Raw genomic sequence first — 17598 nt, 5'->3', positions numbered from 1 at the left:
GCCTATTTGTGTACTCCAGCCTCTCTCTGAAAGTTTGTGCTAGGTACATCTGAGCAAAGTACATTTCTCTCTCTAATTTATACTTTCTTTCCTTGTGTGTAATAATTAAGTTTTTACCCAATGTTGACTCAATCTACAACAAACCAATATAGCTTTTGCTGGAGCAGAGATTAGACTATAATCTCCTTGGGGCAGGAACCATCATTTGGTTATGTGCTTGTACAGCCCCTAGCACAATGGTGTCCTGATCCCTGACTGGGGCTGCTGGATGTTACCACAATACAAATAAATAACTAAGTTTTACCTTTCAAAGAACAGGTTTTCCTATCATGTTGCTTTAAGTGAGTTTTTGCCTGTTTCATTGTTTAGGAGCTACTGATTTGTATTAAAGGTTTGCTTGCCAAATTTTGCTGATTACATTTGACCCTCAGATATTTCCATAAAAACCCAGAGGATGTTTTCCTTCAACACCTTTTGAAATATAGTCTATCATCACTATGCAGATAGAATACAGCCTGTTTCCTGAGATTCCAGGTGAGTGACATATATTTTATTGGACCAACTTCTGTTGGAAGAGAGACAAGCTTTTGAGTTTACACTGAGCACTTCTTGAGGTCTGGGATAAGCATAACAGCTAGAACCAGAGTGAGTTAAATAACTTATACTATGCTAAGAGCTACAATTCTCATCAGACAGGCAAGGCACGAGATGCCAGTCTCAATGCATGAGGTGTTAATAGCAACGTGATCACCAGTCTATTAGGAACGGGAATGGGATCACGAGACTAATTTCAAACAGCCTGTGGACTTCTAGTCACTGCTTTCTTAGTCTGGATTTGAAAAAGTGACTTAGATAATAGGATTTGGAGCATTTCACTTCTATCTCTTGAACCACTCAGTCTACAAAATAGTGCAATAATCCAGTCCACTCGATCCTGCAAACATTTATTCCAATGGAAATTGTTCATGCTCATGCTTAGTAAGTGTTCACAGGACTAGAGCCCAATACAGTGATGATTTGGTAGATAAACCTCACAATTTATGTTTATGCCTGTGATTTTCAGCTCATGCCCCCACCATTTTAATGTGTAGATATTATGTGATTTAATCATAAAACCAGAACACTCTAAAACCCCATAGAAATCAGAGAAGCCCATGACATTTGAAATTTGTGCTTGTCTCTCATCACCATTTCATACTGATATTTTTATGGACAATGTTACATATTTAAAACATTCCTCTGCAGTGCTGAAAACACAACACAGTGCAACAGAAACAGGAAGTTTCAGGAACAGAGTATAAACCAAAGATGTAACCATCTGGAGCTAAGTGCACAGAGTAAAAAGACTAAAACAGTGAAAAATGAATTACACATTCATGTGGAAAAAGAATGAGGAGTACTTGTGGCACCTTAGAGACTAACAAATTTATTTGCGCATAAGCTTTCGTGAGCTAAAACCCACCAAATTTATGACACTAATGATTAAAAAGATAAGCAAGAGTTTTAGAAGGGACAGAAACCTTCATGTTTCAGAGCATAAGGCAACCTGTAATTAATGGGGGTCAGGAAGAAAACTTCCCTGTGGACAGTTTCATCTCACATTTGCCTACTGCAAGGTTTTGCGTGCCTTCCTCTGAAGAATCTTGTATTTCCCACTGTTAGACATCATACTGGGCTAGGCATACAAGGAAAACTATTTTTATGGGAATTCTTTAAAGTAGTGTTATAAAACAACTGTGAGAACTTAGGGCATGTGACTTAACTATAAATTTTACCTTGGTCTTCTGGACAGACATAGAGGCACTTATCTTCTCTGAGGTCCTGGCCTCAGGTCTGCAGTTTAGAGGCTTCACTGAAGTTTCTTTTGCTTCCCTGCTGTTTGTTTTGGACTGTGGAGAATAAAACATTGATCTACCATTAGGGTATGTCAAGGTTCCTTCCCCACTCTGAACTCTAGGGTACAGATGGGGGGACCTGCATGAAAACCCCCCTAAGCTTATTTTTACCAGCTTAGGTTAAAACTTCCCCAAGGTACAAACTATTTTACCTTTTGCCCTTGGACTTTACTGCTGCCAGAACAAAGCGTCTAACTAATATATAACAGGAAAAGAGCCCGCTTGGAAACTTCTTTCCCCCCAAAATCCTCCCCAAACCCCTTTCCTGGAGAGGGCTTGATAAAAATCCTCACCAATTTGCATAGGTGAACACAGACCCAAACCCTTGGATCTTAAAAACAATGAAAAAACAATTAGGTTCTTAAAAGAAGAATTTTAATTGAAGAAAAAGTAAAAGTAAAAGAATCACCTCTGTAAAATCAGGATGGTAAATACCTTACAGGGTAATCAGATTCAAAACATAGAGAATCCCTCTAGGCAAAACCTTAAGTTGCAAAAAGACACAAAAACTGGAATATACATTCCATTCAGCACAACTTATTTTATCAGCCATTTAAACAAAACAGAAAAGGAGTACTTGTGGCACCTTAGAGACTAACCAATTTATTTGAGCATAAGCTTTGAGCATAAGCTGTAGCTCACGAAAGCTTATGCTCAAATAAATTGGTTAGTCTCTAAGGTGCCACAAGTACTCCTTTTCTTTTTGCAAATACAGACTAACACGGCTGTTACTCTGAAACCTGTCATTAAACAAAACAGAATCTAACGCATATCTAGCTAGATTACTTACTAAGTTCTAAGACTCCATTCCTTTTCTGTTCCTGGCAAAAACATCACACAGACTGAGAGAGAACCTTTGTTTCTCCCCTTCCCCCCCCCCCCCGCCCAGCTTTGAAAGTATCTTGTCTCCTCATTGATCATTTTGGTCAGATGCCAGCGAGGTTATCCTAGCTTCTTAACCCTTTACAGGTGAAAGGGTTTTTCCTCTGGCCAGGAGGGATTTTAAAGGTGTTTACCCTTCCCTTTATATTTATGACAGGGTATAAAACCAAAATACGTTTCCCGTTAAGAGCACCCAGTGGTGTGACTGGCATAATTTGTCATTGCATGGGAAATCCCAAGTTTTGGGGAGTGGCCTTGAAGTCAAAAAGGGCTGATAGCACATATTGCATATGGCACTCAGCCCGTGGATGAGAACATAAGATCTTTGGGGCCAGACTCATACTGTTTGTACAGTACCTAGCACAATGGGCCCCTGGCCCATGATTGCAGCTCCTCAGTGCTACTACACTACAAATGGCAAAGAGTCCTGTGGCACCTTATAGACTAACAGACGTATTGGAGCATAAGCTTTCGCGGGTGAATACCCACTTCGTCAGATACACTACAAACAACTCCACTCTTAAAACACCCTCTAATAGTTATGTGTCACTGTATCTCCCTACCAGCTGCTAGGAAAGGGCAGTACTTGTGTGGAGCATCTATGTGGGTGAATGCTTGGGGACCTCCAGCTCATCAGAATTGTTAGCTATGGCTAACAGGGGGACAATGGATACCCTTTGTCACATGGTCTGATTGGACTTAAGTGTGATGAGAACACACGATACACAGGGATCTGAGCCCCCTGATGCTACCCAATATAGAATGAGAATAGAAGAAAAAAAAAGTCAGCAGCTCTGTTCCAAGTGTATTAGAGGACTGGGTATTTATTTTTGAGATGCGGTGTACTGTTAAACTGTTGCATTTAGACTTTCTTTCCCCCACAAAAACATTACTTTGCCTTTAATTTTGCTACATGCTATGCTTATGAAGGGGAAAGACATAGCATTGGCTTGAGCAGGATATTCCACTGGAAGCTGTTGGACACACACACACAAAGCTTTGCAGCATGCCGGCATCTTGAAAGAACTGCTAGTAAGGTAATCTGGGGTGAATCATTGGAACTGTCACTCATGCTGGATTGTACTGTCATTTGTGAAAACGTATTGTGTTGTGACACCTTCATCAAGCTCCTTTCCATGTGCCATGCAAGTCCCTTGAAAGCCATGCACTTTCCCATTTCATCACCTAGCCCCCTTGATAACTGGTAGGTATGCATCAGAATTAGAGCAGCTATGCCCTAAAAACACCTCTCTCTCCTCCCCATCATGCCCCCCTCCCCCAAGAGCTTGTCTACATGAACAATTAGTTCACTGCAAGCTGGGGCATAAATCTACGCCACACTAGCCAGCTGCCATGGATTAACACTTCCCTCGTGTGCTTTGATCTACTCCCATTTCAACATGGGACAGATCAAAGCAAGCGAGGGAACTGTTAGCGCATGGCAGCAGTGTCCACATGGACACCGAGTGAGATAGATGTATACCCCAGCTTGCTGTGAACTAAATGTTCATATGGAAAAACTCTGAGCATAAAAACCTATAAAGACACTACAGTTTCAGTCACATGATTTACACTTCTATAGCATCTTTCCTTCACTTCTCTCAATGTGCTTCACAAACCATAAATTTAGCCCCATTTTAGAGCTGAGGCGACAGAATTGCAGAAAAGCTAGAGGATTTGTCCAAGGTCACACAGGAAGTCTTTGGCAAGATTGAAAATAGAACCCAGCGGTCCTGACTTTCAGACCTGTGCGTTAACCACAAGGCCATCCTTTTTCCCACATTTTTCTTATATTTAGACTTATGCAGAGTACAATAAAAGAGCACCTATATAATGCCCTGGGCACTCTTAATTTTTGTTAAAAAATATTACACTAAAATAGTAGATACATGACTAAAGAATAACAATTCGACCTTAATTGTATATTGGGACACTTACTGGAGAGCTACTCAAGTTGGGGCTCTACCTCACATACCATCAGGTATGCATATCAGAAATACGCACAATGAAACATTACACATCAAAAGGATGCAATGCCATTTCCTCTCGAGCGCTCCTCTGGTGACTGAAAGCACCCCTGTATTCACACCCTACATGCTATTGTAAGAATCTTTGTGCAAAATATGCCTTGTGAGGTATCATTTAAAATTAACACACTGATCATCAATATTCTTGTGCAATGTATGTACAAAATACATATTAAGAGTTATGAATATAAACTGAAAGTATGACTACAATGTGTTTACCTGACAAGTCTGGGGAGTGGGTAAACCAGTTTCTCAGACAAAGGACAAGCTGAAACCTTAGCCAGGTGCCATCAAAGTTGATTGGCAATCACCTGTCAATTGACCATTCTTTGGCAAGGAATGAGGGGCAGGAACAGATGGATCTGCATTTTAGCAAACAACCACATGCAACCTTTTTCACCATGAAAGCTCATGGTTCTGTCCTCACAGCTGGAATGAACTTTATCTAGGGGTAACCCTCAGGAAAATGCTTTTCAAAGGGTGACTGGACTGTAAAAGTGAGTCGCAAAAACACCCCAAGCTCTCTCTCGTCACCTAAGATGAAATTTCTAGCTCTGGCAAAGACTTCCAGTGTGACCCTGGGCAAATCACTTCAGTCTCTGCAGCTCAGTTCTCTGTCTGCCAAATTAATATTTCTTCTCTTTCATCTTTTGTAGGTAGTGGGGGGAGGCAGGGATAGCTCAGTGGTTTGAGCAATGGCCTGCTAAACCCAGGGTTGTGAGTTCAATCCTTGAGGGGGCCATTTAGGGATCTGGGGAAAAAATTGGGGATTGGTCCTGCTTTGAGAAGGGATTTGGACTAGATGACCTCCTGAGGTCCCATCCAACACTGATATTCTATGATTCTGTTTACACTGTAAGCCCTTCAGGGCAGAGATTGTCCCTTCCTATGAGTTTGTACAGTAGCTAGCACAATGGGATTACTAATTTTGGATAGGGCCGCTAGGAGATACCATAATACAAATTTATAATTATTAAGAGATACTTGTTATCTATAGTACAGCAGTACCCAAATGTGGAAGATAGCGAATCCTAGAAGATAGAGCACTGGACCTGAGCAAAGGAGTTCTTGGTTCTGTTCTTGGCTTTGCCACAGCTCTGCTGGGTGACCTTGGGCAAGTCATGTCCTCTCTGTACCTCAGTTTCCCCATCTATAAAATAGGGATAATGATCCTATTTCCTTTGTAAAGTGCTTTGAGAGTTACTGATGAAAAGTGCTACATAAGAGCAAGGTGATATTATTTATTATTAGGACAATCCATGACTCAGAGAGCTTATGTATCTAAATAACGAAAAGACAAAGCAGGGATGGGATTCAACAGGCCAGCAAGACATGTTATTCACAGAAAAGGGATTTGGCTATTTGCATGTAATACTTTGTTCACTGGCCGCATCCTCCTCTGTCCCTGCCTTTGAGGAAAGTCAGTCCCTCCTCTTTTCCCCCATTTATCCTGGTGTAGAGGAAGGCAAGCAGCAACTCTTGAGCCCAAAGGACAACAATGTATGAAATGACAGAGAGGCCCTGAAATGGATAAGCCCAAAGAGATTCCTTTTCGGTCAGACTGAAGCAGCCTGCTCACAGCTAAAAGCTTGTGCTGGCCAGGGGATTCCCAACAGGAAAGCGGCCACAGGCTCTTACTACCCACTCCAGGACCTTCTACTCTCTTGACATGCTGGCCTTTCCTTACTTTAGAAGGGAAGCTGGTGTTTGCTTATCCCTTTTATAGCAGGTTTAAAAAGGCACCTCATATAATGGAGTTCCCAGCTCTCCCCCCTTTGCATGCTGCCTGACAGTCCCAGCAAGCAGCTGTTCCTTGTCTTTACATAACACTTAATCTTGGATAACCAAGAAAGCAGTGGAAGAGTAAACAAGAAGCGATTGACAGCAATGTCTCCCCAGCCCCCTGATCCCCGCTCTTGAGTCAGGTGGTTCAATGATATAGGCTGAGACTATTTGGTCACCATGACCCGGTACTTGGTACAATTTAAAGAAGATGTTGATTGAATAGTGCAGATGAATTGATCTTTATTCTTTGAACTCAGCAATAGCAAATGAGAGGGCCTATTCAAAAGAGGGATTCTATAGGCTATTCTACCCTTAGTTCACCCCCCATGATGACAAAAATAACCCATTAGAATAAGATTGCAGCAGGAAAAAAAGCAGCAAAGCAAACTGGAGCTGGAGGGAGACAATAGGAGGGGTGAGTGAACTGTTTTGAATTAAGTAAGAATCCACCTGAATTAAGTAAGAATCCACCTTTCCAAGCAGATATTCTCCAACTGTTATCTGTGGAGCCCTGGTGGTCCTTGCAGTTGCTTCTGCTACGAAGACCAACTGTCAGTCAGTCTTCTACTAATGATGCTTTCTGCTAGTTGTAGTCCAATCCATGATGCTTTGGAGGGTTCCAGAGGCTTTTGTCATCAATTAAACTAGAGAGGGGGGTGGGAAATGCACCTTTCTCTGTACACTGTGCATCTGCTTCAGGTTTTTATCTGATGTTACTTAGTGTAAATCCACCAAATTTGCAGAGGACTCTGAAATTGCAGGGGTAGCAAACACACAGGAGGACAGAAGCAAAGTGACCTAAAGAGATTAGAACAGAGGAGCTGCAGGCGATGAGAAGAGATTCAGTACAAATAGATATACAAAATACTTTGCATGCATTCTTATGTGTATTAGTCAGTAGTATTTTTCTACAGGCATCTTAGCTAATCATTTGCTTTGCACAGGGAAGGATAGCTCTCAGTTTATATGCAGTATCTATCTTGCTTCAAGCATGAAAATCCATTATTTTATATCATAACACTAAATCTGGATAATAAAATCAGATATCAACAGAAATAGATAGGGATGGGCTCTTGCTGAATTACATATAAATGCATACATATATTATATATATAAAAATAAAATGAACAGTGGATGCAATTACCTACCCATTGCCACACTATTCTTAGCTGGAAATTAGTATCAGGTATTTTTAAATTAATATTTCATAATATTTTTAGGGGAGGAAATCTCAGTAATTTATGGAAAACCATAAATAAGTCAAAAGTACTGAGTCTATTTGGTTTAGTAATAAACATTATTCGTATATATGTTACACTGTCACATAGAATGCACTGTATAAATGTGTAATTAGCTATACAAGCAAGAAAGATGCACTGTTATATCTTACTGTCAAGGTTTGGCATAATCTAAGCCACCTGGATCCAAAACACGTTTGAACTCAGTAAAAAAGTTTAGTTCCAGATTCAAATTTATAACTTGGGCTCATCTGTACTTACTACAAACGTTTAAAACAACCTTAAAGATATATCTTTCATAATCAATGCTTTCCAAAATCTAATCAATGGTGTTTATGCAAATTATCATTTGAGGCACTGAAAATGGGCCTTATTTCAGCATTTAATATGCACCTTATGAAAGGAAGGATCTGGTTTGCTGACAAAGGCTCAGTGCATGCAGGTATCCAGGTGTAACTAATTTACCCTCCCACATCTCTTTGATCCTATCAATTGCATGGTTCTTTCAATGTTGAACAATAGAATGAATTAACATGTGATCTAGTGGATAGAGCATCAGACTGAAAATCAGAATATCTGACTCCTATTCCTAGCTGAATAGGTTGGACAAGTGATGATTTAATTTCTCTGTGCCTGCATTTCCCAGTCTGTAAAGGGGGGGGGGGGGATAATTATATACACTCTTCTTGGTAAAGAATTTCAAGATCCCCTGATAAAAAGCATTTCAAGTATTTTGAGTTACTTAAACTCAGAACTTTTGGCCAACTTCCAAAGTTTTTATACCCTCTTATTTCCAAAAATTGCAACCCAATTTTCTCCTCATCTTTTTATGTTGATTTTAGCAAGAACAAGAATGTAAGTGTAATCCAACATATGTATTAATTTTGACAATCACAATTCTACAATGGCTCAGATCCACTTTTTGTTTACATCCCTTGTAAAGGTTAATGTGTTCAACTGAACTATGAAAATCAATATGCAGCACAGTAATTGCAGTTTAAATATGACAGACAGTAACTGACTGGTTCTTCTTTCATCCCTTAAAGATAATTTTTATAAATGTAATTAGTCATTTCAGATTTTTTCCCCTCCCTAGAGCAAAAGGCTAGAGAGTTTTAAGAGAGCACTCATTTGTGTCTGTGGAGGACAGAAAGCATGGTGATATCTCTAACCGAAAAACCCACAGAAGCACTCTGGTTAACAAGGCTACATGAGTCATTCTAAGTGGCAACAGCTTGCCTAAAGCTTAGCAACCAACTTTATTTACCTGGCTAGGGAACAAATGCAGAGAGCAACTAAATAATATAAAAACCATCTCCTCTATATGTGGATCTCCATTGTCCCTATTTGACCCCAGGAAAAGGTAAACAGCCACTGAGCCTGTACTGTTCTGGGCCCCACTTTCCAAGCTTGTTTGAGATTACAGTAATTTCCACTGTTACCAAGAAAGATAAAAAATTGTAATTAAATATAAATTCTATGCCTCTGCTGCTCAGTCAGTGGTTTCCTATCTTTTTATCTATTTCCTTGAAGGTATGCTGTGACTAATTTACAGCTAATGGATGTACTTGCCTCCTAGCACTAGGGAAATCATCTCCGAAGACATTCTGTAGAATCTGACAAGTAGCATCAGGGTTAGGTGAATAAATGTGACCAGCCGTCAGACTCTGGGACCTGTTCAGACCCACAGAGCCATTCTGGTGCCTCGCCCTAGCAGACAGACTAGGTGGGTCTCCAACTCAGGACCTGAGGCTGAAGCCAACATTTTCAAACCTGGGTGACCTACAGTTAAGCTCCCAGGTAGTGGTCTCGTTTTCAGGAGCACTGACCACAAAGTATCGTCCACGGATTATCTGCAGAGCTTTTGTTAAAATCGGGCCCCTCATTTTGGCGTCCAAATATGGTCTCTAGGGAAGCTAATCTTAGCGTTCCATTTTTTAAAATCTTGGCCTGAGTACCCATGTGGGAGGGAGAGCTATTGGGAGGGACAGGAAGCCTTTCTGTTTTAAGTAGAATCCTGATGTATAACATTTAAAGACAAACCACAGGATGGGGTGAGTTGTTTGGACAGCAGTACAGTCAGTGGGTACATTGTCAGTGCAGGGAATAGGGCATGGAGCAACCATTAAGAACAATGCAGATGCAGCAGTATTAGACTGACAACATCCACTAGCCAGGAACTGTATCCACAGACCATATCTGAAGCTAGCAGGGGGCAGCCAGAATTTAACTGGTTAGCTAAGGTCTCCCAAGCTCTAGGACATCCCTGCTTTATGGCACAGAGAGCCTTTGGATGTATGATTACAGCTACAGTGTTAACTGCAATACGCCCTTTTTGTAACCAAAAACAAGGGAGATGAAAATATTATTTATTTAAGAGGCCACATGAATGGCTGAGTTCCTGGTTGCATTCAGTGTGTCATCTGCCCTCCTACAGTGTACTCAAAGTTACTAGGCAGGCTGTGAAGTGGATTAGGTTATTCGCTGGACTGAAGACTATACATTACACACTTACCGGTTTAACCTCCTCCTGCTGTTTGCTTGAGGATTTTTCCACTTTTGGAACCGACTGAGACAGCTTGGGGGATTCAAGGACAGCATTGCCATGATCCAGATCATGCTTGATACTCTTCTTCTGTAACAGAAAGACGCAGTACTGATATCACCATGACAGCATTTAAACATCTATTGAGAGAAGTCAAATTCTGTCTTTCAGGACTTCCAAAGGGACACTCTTCCATGTAAGAAGGAAATGGGGGCTTGTCTACACTATTGTTTAAGGCAATTTAAGTTACGTTGTTTGCGGTGTGAAAAATCCACCCGTCTGAGTGATGTAACTTAAAGCAATTTAAAGCAATGTCTACACCGCACTATATTGGCAGGTGACGCTCTCCCGACGACACACAAGCCCAGAGATATTACCCCACAGAAATAGCTTTGAACTCTCCAAACTACTGGAGCTTCATAATCACCATTCCTCAGGAATACATGTATGAAGAACATTAACAGGGAAATAATAAATATCAAAACAATGTGCCCTTACCCTCTCCCTCCAAAAAATTACAGTGCTTGCATTTCCTCTTAGGTCTTCGCACTGGGGAAGACAGCTGGACCTCATTGACATTCCCTTCAAGTAAGCTGTACTCCACAGAATAGAATTGGGAAGGGTTGCAATAGGTGGATGCACTTCCTACTGAGTCACAAGAGTCATAAGCAATCCTATAGGATCTGTGTTACCCTTTCTTTTTGAGCAAGTCTACTGCAGATTAAGGTGTATGGACAGGGTGATGCAGCCTGACCATTCTGCTCAGTGGAGATTTCCCTGCTGTAGAATTCATTCAGCCTCCCAGCCCATTGAAAGACCAGGTCTGGCAGCCTTCAAGGGACATCACATTTAAACAGACATCCTCAATTATTTGGTTTCAGAGTAGCAGCCGTGTTAGTCTGTATCCGCAAAAAGAAAAGGAGTACTTGTGGCACTTTAGAGACTAACCAATTTATTTGAGCATAAACTTTCGTGAGCATCGATGAAGTGAGCTGTAGCTCATGAAAGCTCATGCTCAAATAAATGTTAGTCTCTAGGGCGCCACAAGTCCTCCTGTTCTTTTTGCTCAATTATTTGCTAAGTGGTGGCAGGTAGGACAGCTATCATTGGAACGGCAGGTTCCAGTAGTTAGACTAAAGGCCTGGGGGACAGCACTGTGCCTCCCTCCCTGCTTTGGAGAGCAGCGAGCATAATAATGTCAGTGCTCAACAGATACTCTACCCCAGAGGGGTCCTCACACTTCATTGCACCACAACCCCCCTTCTGACAACAAAAATTACTACAAGACCCCAGGATGGGGGACTGAAGCCTGAGCCTCCCGAGCGCCATTGCCCTGGATGGCAGGGGGGCCAAAGCTGAACCCCAAGGGCTTCAGCCCTGGGCAGGGGGGCTGTAACCTGAGCCCTGCCATCCAGGGCTGAAGCCCTTGGGCTTTGGCCCTGGGCAGCGGGGCTCAGTCTTTGACTTTGGCCCCAGACCCCCAAAAAATCTAACACCAGCCCTTGCAACCCCATTAAAATGGGGTCGTGACCCACAGTTTGGGAACTGCTGCTCTAGATAATGGAACAAACAAAGCATCTATTACAATCTTTCCCTGCTCCCAAGAATAGATTGATTGTACTTTGCTTTTTATAAAAATTGTGCCTTGAACCCATACAGCAAGGGACGGCAAAATCAGAGGTGCAATGAACTTAACCTACAGACAGTTCCCTGGGCCAGGGATCAGCGGTAGAGCTGGATGGAAAAAAGTTTTCCCCATCCCATGAAAATTTGAGATTTTGAAAATTTTCCCCATCGCAAACTGGAACAAATAGTTGAAATCTTGAAAAATTGTTTCTTGTAATACAGTATCATCTAGAGGCCCCATTGTGCACATCTATAGGAAGAGACACACTCTGCCCTGAAGCATTCACACTACATAGACAAGGGGAAACAGAGGCACAGAGAAGGGAAGTGTTTTGCCCAAGGTAATACAGCAGGTCAGTGGCAGAAGCAGAAACAGCACCCAGATATCTCAAGCCCCAGTCCAATGCCCCATCTGCTGACCCACACCACCTCCTAGTTTATCTGTTACAGCATAAGAAAGGTAAAAAGAACAAGTAGGATGTGCTGTTTTGTTTGGCATTACCCGGAGTTTCATTAACATTCACACATATCAAGTGCTTCCCTTCTGTTGCGGGCGCGGGGGGATGGTGTCTGGGAACAAACTAACAGCTACCTTAGGTGCTTATCTGTCCCCTTTACCATATTATCTGAACAAAGTCTTTAACATAGTTATCCATCAGCACCTCCATGAGGTAGGGCAATGCTATTATTCCCATTTTACAGATGGGGAGGTGAGGCATGGAGAGACTAAATGACTTGCCCAATGTCACACAGTGTCTATGACAGAGCAGGGAATTGAACCCAGGTCTCCCAAGTCCCAGGCTCTGTCTGAATCACTGGTGCATGTTTCCTCCCTGGAAAGTCCTGGTGGAACAAGACGTAACTGTGCAGGATAGGTTTCATGTTTTCTGGGCTGCAGGGCATGGGCCATTTTAGATGGTTTCAGTGCATTTCCAGATTGATCAGACTCGCACCACGTGTTGGCTCATTACGCACAGACAAGCTGCTGACTTCATTCTGACACCAAACAACATTTAAAACACCCTGACTGTCAGAGTGACAGCCTAGCAGGCGGCGCTGGTACCCCTACTGCTTCTGATGACTTCCCAGGCCAGCCATGACGCCACGACTCCACACAGGAGCAGGAGAGAGAAGCACAAAACGTCAGTCAGCCCTCCAAAAACACCTCTGGTCTAAAAATATCAGCTACCAAAAGAGAAAAGTTGCTCAAAGAAGAATCACTTTAAGGAGAAGGAAACGGGAGCAAGGATAACTTGACAGCTTACATTAGTTTATGAATTACCACTCGGTAACTTGGTAGCCTTCAGAGGTTGGCTTTCCATAGATAAAACATCAGAAGACAGCAGGCCTTAGCTTCAGTTCATTCTATCCAATACAAGACTGGTCATCAGTAAAACCAGCAGAACCCATCCCACGATCTCAGATTAAACACATGTCCTTGCATACGCCCGCCCACAAAAAGAAATGCCTAGACTGGTACAGCTTCCTCCAGCCTTCTGGTTATTCAGTACAGTGGAAAACCAGAGAAGGGAAGGGAAGAGTAGTAAGCACATTTTTCACAGATTCACAGTCTCTAAGGTGCCACAAGTACTCCTTTTCTTTTTACAGATGGAGGGAAGGATCCTAGGCAAAGAATCACACCCACAAGGTATGCAAATCCCCAGGTGCATTTAGCATCAGTACCCTAGAGAGACACAGCCCATTCCACAGTCCTGCTCCCAGATCCAATAGAACTGTCCTGCCAGGGACCCCCAAATCTGCAAGACTTCACAGTCACTACATTAACTCTCTTTGCAATCTCCATGGGGTAGGAAAGATGTGATATGCTACCTCACCCCCTCCCCCACCTCCTTCATACCCCAACTGCATTCCCTGATCCCCCATGCACACCTCAAACTGCACAGAAAGCCCCACTTTCAGGGTTAGGACAGTTAAGCATCTATGGGGTAATGCTTCCTGTTCAGATTTTGGGGTGGGGGGGTCATGAGCTGGTTTTATACAAGCTCAGACAGACCCAGACAGGAGGGCTGTGCTTGGGGGTAACCTTAGCTCCCCCCATGTAGAGAAGAGGAGCTCAATCTATGAAGTACCACTTCATGTGTGATTGTGTGTGTTTGGGGGTGATCTGGGCCCACAGAAGCTCACAAAGACCCTGTAAAAATGAGTCACCACCTCCCAAGCGCCTCCTGATTGCTTGGGGTGGCTCTGCAGCACTCTGCTCTCCTGCAGGGCTCCTCAGTAGCTCCACTTAGTCCATAACGTTTAAAATGCCCCCCTTCTAGAAGGGGATCCAGTTATTTAGTTCATTCTCACACTGGTCCCATCCAGGCCCCAGTCCTTCCCCTTAGTAAAGGAGCCCACAGCCCTCCTTCCTGGAGTCATGTAGTACTTCATATTACCTTCACCCAGCTGGCCCCTGTAACCACTGGTTCCACAGTTCAAACAGTTCTCTCTCCTTGAATCAGGAGCCCCCAGCCCTCCTTCCTGGAGCTGGGTCATAATCCAAACCATTCCTTTACTCCCTACAGATGTTTCCTCAAGCCAGCTGCAGCCTCCCAAGGCCTTTGTCCCACTCAAGCATCTTACTCTCCCGCAAGCCTGGCCTAAGATAGTCATGTAACCTTCTTCTCACACGAAGAAATATTTTTCCCCCCATCTAGGAGGGGAGCTGATCTTGTCACAGATAGTGCTGAGGCCAATCTCCCATTAAGGTGGAACTGGTTGGCCAGCCGGAGACAGATGCAGATAGACCCCCAACCAGCAGTCTTCTGATTCCTGTGACTTGAGCAGGTCTCAGACCTTCCTCTCCAGCCTGTGTTGTTTTGCTCAGATGGTTCCTCCTGGCACTTTTTGAATACTAGAGCGATCTTTTAATCCTCACATTTGATGGTTTTCAACCAGCCCCTGAGATTTACTAATGTTAGTACAGATAAAAATTGCTGGATTGGCAGCCCTAAAGAATGAAGTCATTATTTATCCACAGAAAACTTACAGCAGAGGCAGTGGCAACACAAAATACGCACACACTGTGGACCTGTGAGGAGTGAAGGTAATTTAGTCTCATTGCCCATTCAGTCCTTGTGCTCTCTTCCAAGACCGTGAACATGGATTCCAACAGATACCATTTATAGATGTAGGTAATAGGTCTGTTAATAACTAGACCAGTACCAGCTCAGATCATTTCATTTCAAACACCAAATGGCCATCAAATGTCAAGAGTAATTTTCATTACTCCTGGTCTGGTTCAAACCAGTGACATAAAGGAAAGGCTCTGTCTCCCACTGAAGAAGTGACAAAACAGGCAAGCATCCCTCCTGAATTCCTTCTTTCCATAGATGCTTCAAGTGCTGTGACAGAGTAGGAAAGGTCCTAATGTTTTCTCTGAATAATGGGCATGCCTCAGTTTCCCCTATGTGTTACTCAACTATCTAGGTGGTGGAATAAGGGTGTGTGATCATTGCAGAGACCCCAAGTGGGCAGATGTGATTGCTGACTGGGCACAGAATGGCTTACACTTTGTATCCTGGCAACTGGAGCCCATCCCCTGCAAGGAGCCAACCAAAGGTGTTGGAGAACAAAAAAACAAAAAACAGGTGACCTGTTTGCCTGAGAGAAAGACAAAGGACAGAGGAGGGGCAACAGGGGGTCTGAGGCTGGGCTGCTGAAAGCAAGTCAGTCTCAGGAGGCGGGGGGACCCAAGGCCCTGGGCTCTGGATCCCCCCCAGGATGGGCTTCACTGAGTGTTCCTGATTTCTGTGCTAACAAGATCTGTTCTTCACTGTGTTCCTGATGACTAATAGACCCTTCTGTTTTACAACGCTGGCTGAGAGTCACTGCTGACTGCAAAGTTGGGTTGCATGGCCCTTTGGGGATGTGTAATGCTCCCCAGGTGTCCCATCCAGGCGGACTCACGGCAGGGAGCTCACGGTGTGAACGGGGTGTGCTGAACTATCCAAGGTCAGACTCAGGAAGCACTGAAGCTGAGGAGGCTTCTTGCCCTCCTGAGTGTGCACCTGAGGGGAGAGACACTGCACTAGAGTCCTGTCTGAACGTCCTTCAGAGCGGTTTCAGAGCACCAAGGCTGTGACTCCGTGGCAAAAGGATAGCAAAACAAAAAGCAACTTTGTCTTCAATGGCAATAGCAATAAGCAAAAAATAGGTAAATATACTTTTTATTGTGCATATTGGCCAAAGGCAGCAGCTTTAAGATGTGTCACACCCTCATACGTTTTTCTGCTTGGGCAACACCAGTGTAATGTACAGAGACACTAACTGGATATGCAGTATCACTTTTGTTTTGCTAATAATTTTGATTTATTCTGTCTGCCATGTCTATTTAGACCATCAACAGTTATGGTCTCATGGGCAAGGACTGCGTTTGTATAGTTAGCATGGTACCTAACACAGCAGGGTCCTGATGCTGGCTGAGACTTCAAATCACTAGTGTGAAAATACTGAAAACCCTCAGCAGGCAGAGATTTTTCACACTAACAGATAAGGCAAGTAGCTGAAGCTAGCCCTCAATATGTAAAAAGAAAAGGAGTACTTGTGGCACCTTAGAGACTAACCAATTTATTTGAGCATGAGCTTTCATGAGCTACAGCTCACTTCATCGGATGCATACCGTGGAAACTGCAGAAGACATTATATACACACAGAGACCATGAAGCAATACCTCCTCCCACCCCACTCTCCTGCTGGTAATAGCTTATCTAAAGTGATCATCAAGTTGGGCCATTTCCAGCACAAATCCAGGTTTTCTCACCCTCCACCCCCCCACACACAAACTCACTCTCCTGCTGCAGTTTCCACGGTATGCATCCGATGAAGTGAGCTGTAGCTCACGAAAGCTCATGCTCAAATAAATTGGTTAGTCTCTAAGGTGCCACAAGTACTCCTTTTCTTTTTGCGAATACAGACTAACACGGCTGTTACTCTGAAACCTCAATATGTAGAAGTCAAACTGAATTTGGACTAGAAGGGGGTCCAACTTTCAGATCAGATCTCAAACCGCAGCAAAGATTTGAGCCCGAGTTTTGGGCCAGCTCTATATTAGATTTACGCTATTAACTAAAGATATTAATGAAGCATAATAAGCACAGACTCTCCAGATAATCATTAGCGTTCAATTTCTAAAATGCCTGAGCCATGTTTCAGAGTGTCCTTTTCTCTCCAAATTTGAAAGCTTAGGGGATCTCTAGTTCGTCTCTGTTCAACTGTTCTGGCAGCATTTTATTCTGAGCTTTTCAGCTTTGAAACTGGGTTTAAGAAAACAGTTCCCATAACCTACCTTTCCAATCTGTCCTGAGCCGCAGGCACACTGTCCCATTTAGAGACCAAAAAACCAAGAGCAGGTTCCCCAGGAAATCCCCATATGCATGGAGCATGAAGTTTCACCTATATCCAGGGAAGATTCAAGAATCACAAATGCAACAGGCAGCTCCTCATCAATTAAAACACTATCTTAAGGAGCTGGCAGCTGGCTTTCATTTCAGCAGCACTCGGTACAATAGAACCAGACTTTGCTTTGCTTTACTTTACAAAAAGCCTTTTTTACAATTCTGATTGATTTAAAAATCAAAAACTGACTGAGAATAGAA

General features: G+C 43.0%; 1 pseudogene; it reads right to left on the bottom strand.

Moving 5' to 3' along the window:
* Window positions 1-17327, bottom strand: part of LOC140898886 (zinc finger BED domain-containing protein 5-like) — a 34673-nt pseudogene extending 17346 nt beyond the window's left edge.
* Window positions 17328-17598: the final 271 nt, after the last annotated feature.

The sequence above is a fragment of the Lepidochelys kempii genome, chromosome 15 (genome assembly GCF_965140265.1).
Source record: "Lepidochelys kempii isolate rLepKem1 chromosome 15, rLepKem1.hap2, whole genome shotgun sequence".
Taxonomy (NCBI): Eukaryota; Metazoa; Chordata; order Testudines; family Cheloniidae; genus Lepidochelys; species Lepidochelys kempii.
This window is presented reverse-complemented; position numbering and strand designations above follow the sequence as displayed.